The 12,413-nt window shown below is 50.8% G+C and overlaps 1 protein-coding gene across 1 annotated transcript in view; it reads right to left on the reverse strand.

Moving 5' to 3' along the window:
- Positions 1-12,413, reverse strand: part of DPP6 (dipeptidyl peptidase like 6) — a 766,975-nt gene that overhangs the window by 162,323 nt on the left and 592,239 nt on the right. The gene's annotated exons all lie outside the window — the stretch shown is intronic.

Here is a 12,413-nt window from a genome sequence, read left to right on the forward strand (position 1 = left end):
TACTAACTTAGGCCAAAGGCAGGCAAGGAGTCCCTGAGAAAGTGACTGGAAAAAAGTTTTCTTATTGTGGTAAAACATACATGACACAAAATTTGCCACCTTGACCACGTTTAAGTGTACAGTTCAGTGGCGTTAAGTGCATTCACAGTGATGTGCAACCATCACCATCATCATCTCCTGGACTCTTTTCATCCTGCAAAATTCAAACTTTGTCCCCATTAAACACTGATTCCTCATCCCCCTCCCCCACCCCGGCCCCCACCCTTTTGCTTTCTGTGTCCAGGAATCTGACAACTCCAGGGACCTCGTGTGACGGGAACCACACAGCATTTGTCCTTCTGTGTCTGGCTTATTTCACTGAGCGTAACGTCCTCAAGGTTCACCCGTGCTGTGGCAGGTGTCAGGATTCTGAGAAACTGGGCTTTAGGCTGAGATCTGAACGGCAAGCAGGATGAAGAAAGGGGGGCTGAGAAATTAGGCTACACGGAGGTAACAGTGTGAGAGAGAACCAGAGGCAGGCGTGGGCCTGGGGAGCTGGACGAGAGCGCCAGGCGTGAGGGGGAGGGGCAGCAGGAGTGGAAGCCCAGGGGGTGGGGGAGAGGCGGGTGCCAGCCCCCAAGGGTCCGTCCGTGGGCTACAGGACCCCAGAGGCAGCAGGAAGCCCTTGGCAGAAGCTCGAGAAGGGGAGCAACATGGCTAGAGGCAAGTCTTCTGTGGGCGAGCCCAGGCCCATGCAGATGAGAAGGCAGGGCAGGAGTCAGCCTGTCAGCTGTGAGGGGGATGGTGGAGACAGACAGAGGTGGACCAGCCAGGGACAGTGGGGGGATGCCCTGGGCGTGGGGAGTGAAGTTGTAGAAGGAGACAAAGTGGTTCCCCAGCCGTTCCCTGGAGCAACTGGGTGGCCCATGTGCAGCCTGGGGTACCCTGGAAGATGCTACAGTTCTGACCTTAGGTCAGCCCCAAATACCCTGGGGCCGGGGGGAGGGTGGGTTAGGTCAGTGGCTCTCAAATTCTGATGTGTATTAGAATGATCTGAGGAGGTCTGACATATCCTACAGTCAGGTCCAAGAGCCCAGCCCAATGGTTAGGATCTAGGGGTGGGACCCTGGCATGAGTATTTTATTTTTTAAAGTATTTATTTATTTGGTTGCGCTGGGTCTTAGTTGCGGCAGGCAGGCTCCTTAGTTGTGGTTTGCGGGCTCCTTAGTTGTGGCATGCATGGGGGATCTAGTTCCCTGACCAGGGATCGAACCCGGGCCCCCTGCATTGGGAGCTCAGAGTCTTTTTTTTTTTTTTTTTTTTTTTTTTGCGGTACGCAGGCCTCTCACTGTTGTGGCCTCTCCCGTTGCAGAGCACAGGCTCCGGACGCGCAGGCTCAGCGGCCATGGCTCACGGGCCCAGCCGCTCCGCGGCATGTGGGATCTTCTCAGACCGGGGCACGAACCCGTGTCCCCTGCATCGGCAGGCGGGCTCTCGACCACTGTGTCACCAGGGAAGCCTGGGAGCTCGGAGTCTTAACCACTGAGCCACCAGGGATGTCCCCTGGCACCAGTATTTTAAAGAAACACCCTGGGCAATTCCAGTGTGCAACCAAATCTATGAAGCAGTGGCCCAGGACAAATCTAATGTCTCCCGAAGCTCTTAAAGTATAAATTAGCCCGTTCTCCAGGCACTGCTCAATTCTGCCCTGTGTTTTCCGTATCTAAATTCTTTGCCTGCTACCCCCACAAGGACCTAAGCACATGATGCAAATATCCAATGTCTGTGGAAACTGAGCTTTGTGGACCAAGAACAGGACTCAATCAGATTTTTTTTAAAAGAAATTCTAAAAAAAATACTGTCAGTGTCATTTAAGAGACCAGTGAGAAAGGGTATTTTGCAAGTGTAGGAAACAGCGTAAATATTGACATTTTAAACTGAAGATGCAGAAAGGGCAGTTCCCATAAATCGTTGTCATGGAAGCCTGGAGCTGAAAGCTCTATCAAGTATTAGCTTCCTGCTCAGGCCTCTTGCCTCTTCAAAGATTCACTTCAACCAGAAATGAGCTGGAAAACTTCTAGACACAAGTACACATCCTCATTTAATTTCAGTAGCTCTTCTTACGAGTTTGCCTAAGGGTAAGATGTATTATGAAATTTCAACTTCTTTTATGCGTCCTAAGCCTACAATAAATTTTTGAATCAAATCGGACCATAGACAATATTCTGAAGAAGTAAAATTTGCTATGATAGATATTAAATCCCTTTTCATCTTGACTTTGTTTTATTTTTTAAAGAAGATGTTGGGGGTAGGAGTTTAGTAATTTATTTATTTATTTTTGCTGTGTTGGGTCTTCGTTTCTGTGCGAGGGCTTTCTCTAGTTGTGGCAAGCGGGGGCCACTCTTCATCGTGGTGCGCGGGCCTCTCACTATCATGGCCTCTCTTGTTGTGGAGCACAGGCTCCAGATGCGCAGGCTCAGTAGTTGTGGCTCATGGGCCTAGTTGCTCCACGGCATGTGGGATCCTCCCAGACCAGGGCTCGAACCTGTGCCCCCCGCATTAGCAGGCAGATTCTCAACCACTGCGCCACCAGGGAAGTCCCTTGGCTTTATTTTTAATGGAAGGAAAACAAAAGGAAACAAGCTCTAAGGAACAGTGCGCTTTGCTTTGAAGATGTTCACATCTACAAATGGGAGTCTGGGTCCTACACACCTCAGCCCACTCCAGGCCCTGCAAAGGCGCCTGCACCATGTGCTCTGGGAGCACAGCGGACCTGCTGCAGGACCTGAGCCAGTGCTGGATTCCTAGTTGCCTCAGTTTCTTTGTCTGTCAGTACAGATCAATGCAGAACTCAGTCTTAGGGTGGCTATGAGGCTGAGTGAACTGACAACTCCAAAGCACTGAGAACACTGCCCAGCACAAAGTAAGGGCTCAGTAACACCTTTTTTTTTTTTTTTTTTTTTTTTTGCGGTACGCGGGCCTCTCACTGTCGTGGCCTCTCCCGCTGCAGAGCACAGGCTCCGGACGTGCAGGCTCAGTGGCCATGGCTCACGGGCCCAGCCACTCTGCGGCATGTGGGATCTTCCCGGACCGGGGCACGAACCTGCGTCCCCTGCATCGGCAGGCGGACTCTCAACCACTGCGCCACCAGGGAAGCCCCAATAACACTTATTCTTGCTGTGGTTACTATCATCATTATAAAGGTTTGTTCTGCCTGGAGAGATTAGGAGAGACTTCATGCGGGAGGTGACACCTGAGCTAGACCAGGAAGAATACCCACATTTTCACAGGGTGCTTACGATAAAGCTCAGCTCAAAGACACACAGAGCTAAAGGGGGAGCTCATTATCTCAGGAACCAGGAATGGGATAAGTACCATAATTGGGCACAACTTAGCTTTTAGTTCTGGACAAACAAGGCCCAAAGGAAAACATATTTAACAGCTCAGTGCTTGACTAAAAGAGAGCAGCACAGCTCCGGTGGAATTATAAATTAGAGAATGCTGGACTTGAAGTAGAAACCTAAATTCTAGTTGAGACAACTAGTTGTCCAGCTCTGAGCAGGTTACTTAACCTCACTGAATCTCATGTCCTTCACTACAAAATACGAGGTTGACTGGACGGTCCCTAAGGTTTCCTCCATACTTAATTAACATTGTTGAACCCAAAGGTCTTATGAGCGTCTGAGATCAGGAAAAGACGTTTAGCAAATTAATTAGTGATGCTATTACTACACTTGTATTCGCAAGGAGAACTATTTATCATGAAGGCAAAATTCAACATTCATAGTGAACCCAACATGCTACTATCAAGGGGGAAAACAGATTCTCTATATTTCAGCTAAAACCCCCAGTTATCATGTCAGCCTAGGTTTCTTTAACTGACACGGTAGAGCGACCGTCCTGATCTCGAGAACACACCCCGGTAGTGGTCACTACTTACTAATTGCTTTTCCCCTGGCTTTCTACTTCCTCTTTTGGGTTACCCCATTTCCTGACCAGGCACAATTTTACTAACACTTCCACAGTAAACGAGGATGAACGATCCCGTCATATATGACATTAAGCTTAATTTATAGTGTGAAACAACAGCCTGGGTGGTCATGGTAGCGCCCATTAGTTCAGCAGTGGTCATAAGGAAGCGATGTATTTGCACAGCAACTGGGATCGTCTCTGTTGTAGGCCATTCTAATCCCACTGGAAACACTGCACAGTTAACTGACATTACTGGAACACTGCACACAGATAAGCCATGTCACCAGAACATGGAAATTCTGTCTCTAAACCTTGCCACCCGGTCAACACATCTTTCGGCAGACTCTGGTGAAGAAGCAAACTGTTGACGGAGAGGTCGGTATGTCTTCGGGAGGCCGGTGCCCATCAGGTTCGTGTGTCCACATGGCTTTAATTTCTGGGTGTGCTTTGTCACCTCTGGTCCCCTGAATGGTTTCATCAACAGGCCACATAACAGAAGGTCAGAATTACCAACTGTGGCTAACAGATTGGGAAACCCTCCTGCCTTCAGAACTTAATGGCCGGTTCCCCCTGCAAAGAAATTGACCTTCAGGTAACTTTCTGTTTCTATTGCCCTGGACACCTGGTAAGGGTGGATATGGGCTCTAATGGTAGGTGATGCCATTTCTGGTACGTTGCAACTGGTCGAGGAGAACCGTAAACTCTGGGAGGAAGCCATCACCGTGACCTCCTCGAGTGCATGATTCCACTCACCGGGCACTTCCCTCCGGGCACCTGGCAGGGATTCCACACCCACCCACAGGGGTCCCGTTTACTGAGCTGTCACCGGCGGGGATACGGGGAGAAGACACTGCTACACAGCTGTCGGGTGGGTGGCTGTGTGGAACGCTGTGGGGGAGGTGCACCCGAGACCATCTGCCAGCCAACGGCTCCTGTCTACACCCTTCTGAGTCCAGCTGGTGCCAAGCGTGGCCTCTGTGGACTTGCGAGTCAGCACATCTGCTTGGTGGACATGAGACCCCCCTCGCCCCCCGCTGTGAGTGTTTTCCAGCAGCCATCAGGCTCCGAGAATGGCCCCTCTTCCCTGGGTTCATGTCAGGAGAAACCGGGTGATGGTGGGACTTCTGAGTCGTTACCAGAGTAAAGTTAGTGTGGAACAATTACAAGAAGGGATATTTACCAACACTAAAAGGAGGGAGCAGTAAAACAGCGCTGGCCATTTTTTTGAAAAGCAAACTAGCTGGTTGGAGATCGCACATCAGTTCGGCTGACTATGAAGGTGGAAAACAGGGTAACAAAAGCCACCAAACCCTGACTCTGCACATTCACCATTATTATAGAAAATACGGGAGAAAGTTAAAATGTCACAACCCTACAAACCACACACATACACAAAATATGACTATTAAAATACACTTTCTTGTATTTTATTCCCTCCTAGATGAGAGAGAGAGAGAGAGAGAGAGAGAGAGAGAGAGGGAGAATGTGTGTGTTGGTCGGTGGGGTATAAAACCTAGTTTTAATAAAACTAAAGTCATATAACATATAAGGGTTTGCACACTGTTTTAGAATCTACATCAGAAATGTTTTTCCATGTCAGTGAGCATTCTCTGAGACATGCCTTTTAGGAGATATACCGTAGTTTATTCAATTATGTCCCTATTGTTTGACATCTATTCTGTTTTTTATTACAATAAAAATGCTCTTGTGTGCATCGTTGTACTTCACTGCACCTCTGACATCTCCCTAGGATAAACCCCTATGAATAGAAATCATGAATCACAGTCATTGTGCAATAAAAAAAAACGGGTGGAGGACAGGAACACGTAGATCAGAGAACCACACAGAGTACTGATCATACAGAAGCATTTATATTCATGAAGAACAGAAAGAAATCTTATTACAACGGGAATATTTTGTTTACCAAACTATCAGACTGAACAACACCCAAAGCTGCTAAGAACGCTGTGTGCTCTCCCAGCGGGGGCGGAGACTGGCTGCGCGCTCACAAGAAGTGGGCAGCAAGCCACAGCGAAGGAGACTTTTCCTGTGTAGATTATGTGAGGAAGACTGCTGGAAACAAAGTATAATTGGCCTTTCCAAACCGCATCTACAGAACCTGATGACGGTGGAAGCTGTAGCCTCTGAACTAAAGGGGAATAACACACGTGTATGTGTGCAGACACATGTGTTTTCCCACGTCAACACGTGAAGGTGCTGAGAATCACTCTCCGATTACTCAACGCTCAGTTTCAGGAACTGACCAATTTGTAGATTAAATAAATTCTTTCCTTTCTCTGTTTTGCTCTCCCATTCCCTGTTTTGGCCATTCTACTGCTCAACTGGGCAAGGAAGAGAACTTCCATTATTCTAGGTTGTAACTGTGCCTGGAAAATGCAATGATGGGGGGATGGCAACGCTGTTGATCAAGGTTGATCAAGGAGGGTTTTCCAGATTCTCAGTGGTCCTTATCCAGTTTTGGAGCATCACACCAACCCCACAAACAGGCGTGTGCGCACCTCCGATCAGCCGGGCAGGGTGCTGAGCAGCTGCTCAGTAAGCTCTCATCTGACCTGTGCAGGTGGCCAAGACTCCCGAGTCTATTGTGTCCGCGTGTCATTTCCCCAGTTAATCCATCGCCTGAAATTCAGCACACTTGGCTCTCATGTTGGTTCCTGCCCAGGCAGAGGTGGGACGTGGCAAAATTCACTTGCTGTTCTGCCGCTGGATTTTGCCACCCATAAATAGAGATAATCACACCTGCCGTGCCAGCCTTGTGGTGCTATTGGGAGGATGAAAGGAGACAATTTTGCTGGAGAAACCTTGAGGGTTATAAAGCACACTTAAAGGAAATGCACTATTAACATAAGCATCGTCGGCCTGCTGGATCCCTGCTACGAGGACACCGTGCTAACAGCAGGGCTCTTCCAGCTTCTCATGTCAATACTGCCCCTCCGCCCTTTCCACCAAAAATCAGTGGAAGACATTACATCACATTTTGGCGCAGCAAACTGATGCAGGATTAGCGCCGAAGAGCGGAGTCAGTGCCAAGCAAGAGCGAGTCCTGTGCGCATCTGAAACCATTCTTCTTGTCAGAAGGTACTCACATTTTTCATCCTTTCAAATGTCAACCAAAATCAAGAAGAAACACCTGAAACATCACCATAAAGACCCTCCCCTCAGTGTAGCCCTTAAATGGTCAAGGAAAAGCTTCCTTTTCAGAGTCACCCACCGAGAAAAAGCTCTCAGGATCCCTCTCACTTGATGAGCCCACATTTTAACTTGGAGAGTTCAGAGATGTTATTTTTTCAAAGCCGAGGAAAAAGTCCCTAAATGAAATTATGCTCCTGAGGAGTCGACGGCCGTATTCAGTGTCCCCTGTGATATGGGAGCTGAGCAATTTCATCTCGACCACAGAGATGTGAGGCTCCTAACGCACCCAGGACCTCGGGGCGGGGTCGCATCAGGGAAGCAGTGAGCGGGTGCCTGGCCTGAGAACGGGTGCAAGCACCTTCCAAGCTCTCTCTTCTCCCTGAGGGCCTCTGAGCTGCGGGGCTGCCCACGGACGGCCTGGTCAGGATAAGAAGTGCTGGGAGGGCCAAGTGCTATAAGGCCAGGTGACAGGGCCCCCATCTGGCCTGGGCTCGGGGTCGCCCCTGAAAATGGCTTCTGAGCTGGGATGACGTGGAGGGTGGGCAGCAGCCGTCGGGGGAAGGAGGGGCACAGGGCATCGCAGGGGAGAAAGGCCTCTCTGTCCGTCTGAGCAAATGGGGCGGCCCATGTGGAATGAAGGGCCGGGGGGCCAGGTCAAGGCAGGCAGTGTCGGGGGTGAGGCTGGAAAAGGGGCCGGGAAGCCGTGCAGGTCCCACAGGCCATGTTAACGACTGCGCTTCCTTCTAAGAGCAGTGGAGCACCTGGGAAGCTTTGATGGCATCGTGGTCGTTGGCTGTTTTAAGAGAGCGAGTGAGAAGATGGTGCTGTGTTTTCCATGACATTCTGTTGCCGTGTAGGGGGCGGGGCAGAGGGCAAGGGGTCCCGGGGGATGGTCCAGAGGGACAGTGGAGGCTTGTGCGGTGTTGGCCCAATGGCGGGACTGCAGCGATAGGTGTGGGTTCCCAGGGCGCGGTGCTGCCTGGACACAGGCCAAGGGAAGGCACGTGTGAAGGAGTCTCCTGGTCTGACACGGGCAGGTGGATGGACGGCAGTGCCCCCGGGAATCCCTGGAGGCAGGGCACGGGGGGAAGCCATGAGCCCACCTAGACACGGGGAACAGGACAATCAAGTGGCATGGCCCCTGGAGAGTCTCAGGCTGGGGGTGGGACGAGCAGCAGTTACTCTTACTATGAAAACAGCTCGTCAACCCTGAATGAACTTGAACCACCATGGATCTGCCTCTGCGCGCCACGGCTGCCTACTTGTCCTTCCCTCTTGTGTCTTTAGCTGGCACCACAACCCCTGCCTGAGAGCCTGCACTGTCCACGGCAGTGCCTGGACAGGGCCGTCCCGTCCCTCAGGCAGCCCAGTTCCCTGCTCCGTGGGGATGGGCACTATCAGTGTCACCAGGAAATGCCATGGAATAGTCCACCGCCTGGGATCAGCGTTAACCACTGAACGAGGTGCCTTTCTTTAGAGTCTGGGGGGAAGGCAACTTCAAAGCCACACAAAGGGTCTCTGGCAGGGGCTTTCAGGCCGCGTGGCAACCCCCAGAGAGCCCCACCTCTCTCCAAGGGGCACTGCCTCCTGGGCTGAGCCGAAAGCAATCCTCAGATGTGCCGTAACCACTAGCACAGCGACAGCTGCTCTGTGGCAACACGCTTATTGTACCAACGAAAGGACGACTGGACTTAGTGGGCTACCCGACTCAGGAGAACATCTGCTTCTGCCCTACGCCTGGACGTTGTGGCTGAGCGCTGCGCGGAAACCACTCTCCGTTTGCCTAGTTTGGAGCCGTCCCTCGCCCGTGTCCTGTGGCTCGGGGCTGCCTGTGAGAGCCACTTTCTGCCCTGGACACCAGCCCAAGATGATGCACCTTGTCCGTTGGAAGAGCCAGGATTTGGGCTGAGGCAGCGTAACCCCGGAGTCCGTGATCTGTGGCCTCTCGTTGTCTGGACACCCTGCCACTGTGTAGAACTGAGGAGCAGGCCCAGAGAGGCTAAGCTTTCTCCCAAGGTCACAGAGCTACTTAGTGACAGAATTAGAAACCAACTGCTTAAGCCACATGCCCGCGACTCCAGCGCCAGCAGCACCGACAGCATTTAGGAACCGCGAGAATCCTGATCGTGAGAATCAGGACCCTCCCCAGACCAAATGAGTTTTAGCGGGCCCTCCGGTGACTCTGATGCACACTGCAATTTGCTGCTTCTTCCAGCTGAGAATCATGATCAATTCTGAGCAACTCTGCTGGTGAGAATGGCTGGACCGCTGGGCCTTCATGGGAGCGGGTCTGAAAACTCTCTAAAAGCATTGAGAGAAATGACAAATGTACTGACTGGCAGAAATCAGTCCGAGGCGCTCTCTCAATCTTTTTATACCACAGTTAAATTCAAGCCTCATTGGTTGCCAAACAGTCTTCTGACTCCAAAGAAGTGAATGAATTTTCCAGTATCTTCCTAAGGGGCTGAAAAAATCCATTTATTTCTTGGTAAGTTTCTAGGCTGTTTTGTATACAGTCCAAATATAAGGCCAGCAATGCTGCCACTGAAACATCATTTGGACCTTCCTGGTTGGACCACCTGGATTGTACCAGGTACTTGAAGTGTGCAGTGTTTGCTCTGAGGGCACACTGAAGCCACTAACACCATCCCAGACATGCCAGCTCAGCCCTCTCAGACACATTCCTTCCAATGTTGCCCAGGTGACTGGTCTTAGGACTTCATTCTCCAAGATCATGTGATAAACACCCGAACTCTCTTCAGCCGCTAGGGGCTCATTATCTGGTCTGTAGATTATTCGCGGTCTTTGAAACTCCCCTTTCTTTTGGCTCTTCACCTCCCAGCTTGTTACTGCTCCCCAGCATCTCCCCAGAGGGTGGAGTGGGGATCAAAGACAGTCCAGCTCGGAAGCCCACCATCCTTGGCATTTACGCTCAGGAGACATTTGCCGTGGTTCTGCTGGGACTGGCTCCAGGCTACACTGTGAAGTCCTTAAAGATGATTTCTGCTACCTGTCACACTCTCGTCAATGATCTTTTCTATTATTTACACACTGAGACAATAAAAGATGAATGGACCCAGAATAAAACCAGAAAATTCACAAGAAAGATACCATGGGTATTAATTTATAGAAAATTATCAACTACTAAATACATATTAATTTAATCAACTACAGGATATAATTAAATACATGCTGATTTAAATAGCAATGCAACTGAATTACATTAGCAAAGAGTTTTGAAAATTCGTAGAAGCAGCAATATTTTTTTTAATGATACAGCCTGATGCTTAATGCAGTAAATATATGACCGATTAATCACACAGGAAACAATCTGTAAATGTATATCAAGTGCCTTAAAAAAGTGTTCAATACTTCAATTAAGAATATCAATTGCGGAGGAGAGGGGGAAGATAGTGGAAGAGTAAGACGCGGAGATCACCTTCCTCCCCACAGACACATCAGAAGTACATCTACACATGGGACAACTCCTACAGAACACCTACTGAACGCTGGCAGAAAACCTCAGACCTCCCAAAAGGCAAGAAACTCCCCACATACCTGAGTAGGGCAAAAGAAAAAAGAATAAACAGAGACAAAAGAAGAGGGATGGGACCTGCACCACTGGGAGGGACCTGTGAAGGAGGAAAGGTTTCCACACACTAGAAGCCCCTTCGCAGATGGAGACTGCGGGTGGCGGAAGGGGGAGCTTCAGCGCCGCAGAGGAGGGCGAAGCCACAGGGCTGCGGAGGGCAAAGCGGAAAGACTCACGCACAGAGGATCGGTGCCGACCGGCACTCACCAGCCCAAAAGGCTTGTCTGCTCACCTGCCGGGATGGGCGGGGGCTGGGAGCTGAGGCTCGGGCTTCGGTCGGATCCCAGGGAGAGGACTGGGGTTGGCGGCGTGATCACAGCCTGCAGGGGGCTAGTGCGCCACGGCTAGCCGGGAGGGAGTCTGGGAAAAGACTGCAGCTGCCGAAGAGACAAGAGACTTTTTCCTGCCTCTTTGTTTCCTGGTGCGCGAGGAGAGGGGATTAAGAACGCTGCTTAAAGGAGCTCCAGAGACGGGCGCGAGACACGGCTACCAGCACGGACGCCAGAAACGGACATGGGACACTAAGGCTGCTGCTGCCGCCACCAAGAAGCCTGTGTGCGAGCACAGGTCACTATCCACACCCCCTTCCGGGGAGCCTGTGCAGCCCGCCACTGCCAGGGTCCCGGGATCCAGGGACAACTTCCCCGGGAGAACGCACGGTGCGCCTCAGGCTGCTGCAACGTCATGCTGGCCTCTGCTGCCGCAGGCTCGCCCCGCGCTCCACGCCCCTCCCTCCCCCCAGCCTGAGTGAGCCAGAGCCCCCGAATCAGCTGCTCCTTTAACCCCGTCCTGTCTGAGCGAAGGACAGACGCCCTCAGGTGACCTACACACAGAGGCGGGGCCAAATCCAAAGCTGAACCCCGGGAGCTGTGCGAACAAAGAAGAGAAAGGGAAATCTCACCCAGCAGCCTCAGGAGCAGCGGATTAAAGCTCCACATGTGTATGCTTCTGTGTCAGATTTTGTCTGTATAGCTTTGCTTTCACCATTTGTCCTAGGGTTCTGTCTGTCCTTTTTTTTTTTTTTAACTTAAAATTTTTTTTTCTTATTATTTTTTCTTATAATTATTTTATTTTATCTTCTTCCTTCCTCCCTCCCTCCCTCCCTCCCTCCCTCCCTCCCTCCCTCCCTCCCTCCCTCTCTCTCTCTTTCTTTCTTTCTTTCTACATTTTCTCCCTCTTATTCTGAGCCGTGTGGAGGACAGGCTCTTGGTGATACAGCCAGGAGTCAGTGCTGTGCCTCTGAGGTGGGAGAGCCAACTTCAGGACAATGGTCCTCAAAAGACCCCCCAGCTCCACGTAATATCAAACGGCAAAAATCTCCCAGAGATCTCCATCTCAACACCAAGATCAAGCTCCACTCAACGACCAGCAATCTACAGTGCTGGACACCCTATGCCAAACAACTAGCAAGACAGGAACACAACCCCACTCATTAGCACAGAGGCTGTCTAAAATCATAATAAGGCCACAGACACCCCAAAACACACCACCAGACGTGGACCTGCCCACCAGAGAGACAACATCCAGCCTCATCCACCAGAACACAGGCACTAGTCCCCTCCACCAGGAAGCCTACACAACCCACTGAACCAACCTTAGCCACTGGGGACAGACATCAAAAACAACGGGAACTACGAACCTGCAGCCTGCAAAAAGGAGACCCCAAACACAGAAAGATAAGCAAAATAAGAAGACAGAAAACACACAGCAGATGAAG

The sequence above is a fragment of the Delphinapterus leucas genome, chromosome 9 (genome assembly GCF_059928025.1).
Source record: "Delphinapterus leucas isolate spDelLeu-1000000601 "Yukka" chromosome 9, BTC_Dleu_Yukka2, whole genome shotgun sequence".
NCBI classification, from domain to species: Eukaryota; Metazoa; Chordata; class Mammalia; order Artiodactyla; family Monodontidae; genus Delphinapterus; species Delphinapterus leucas.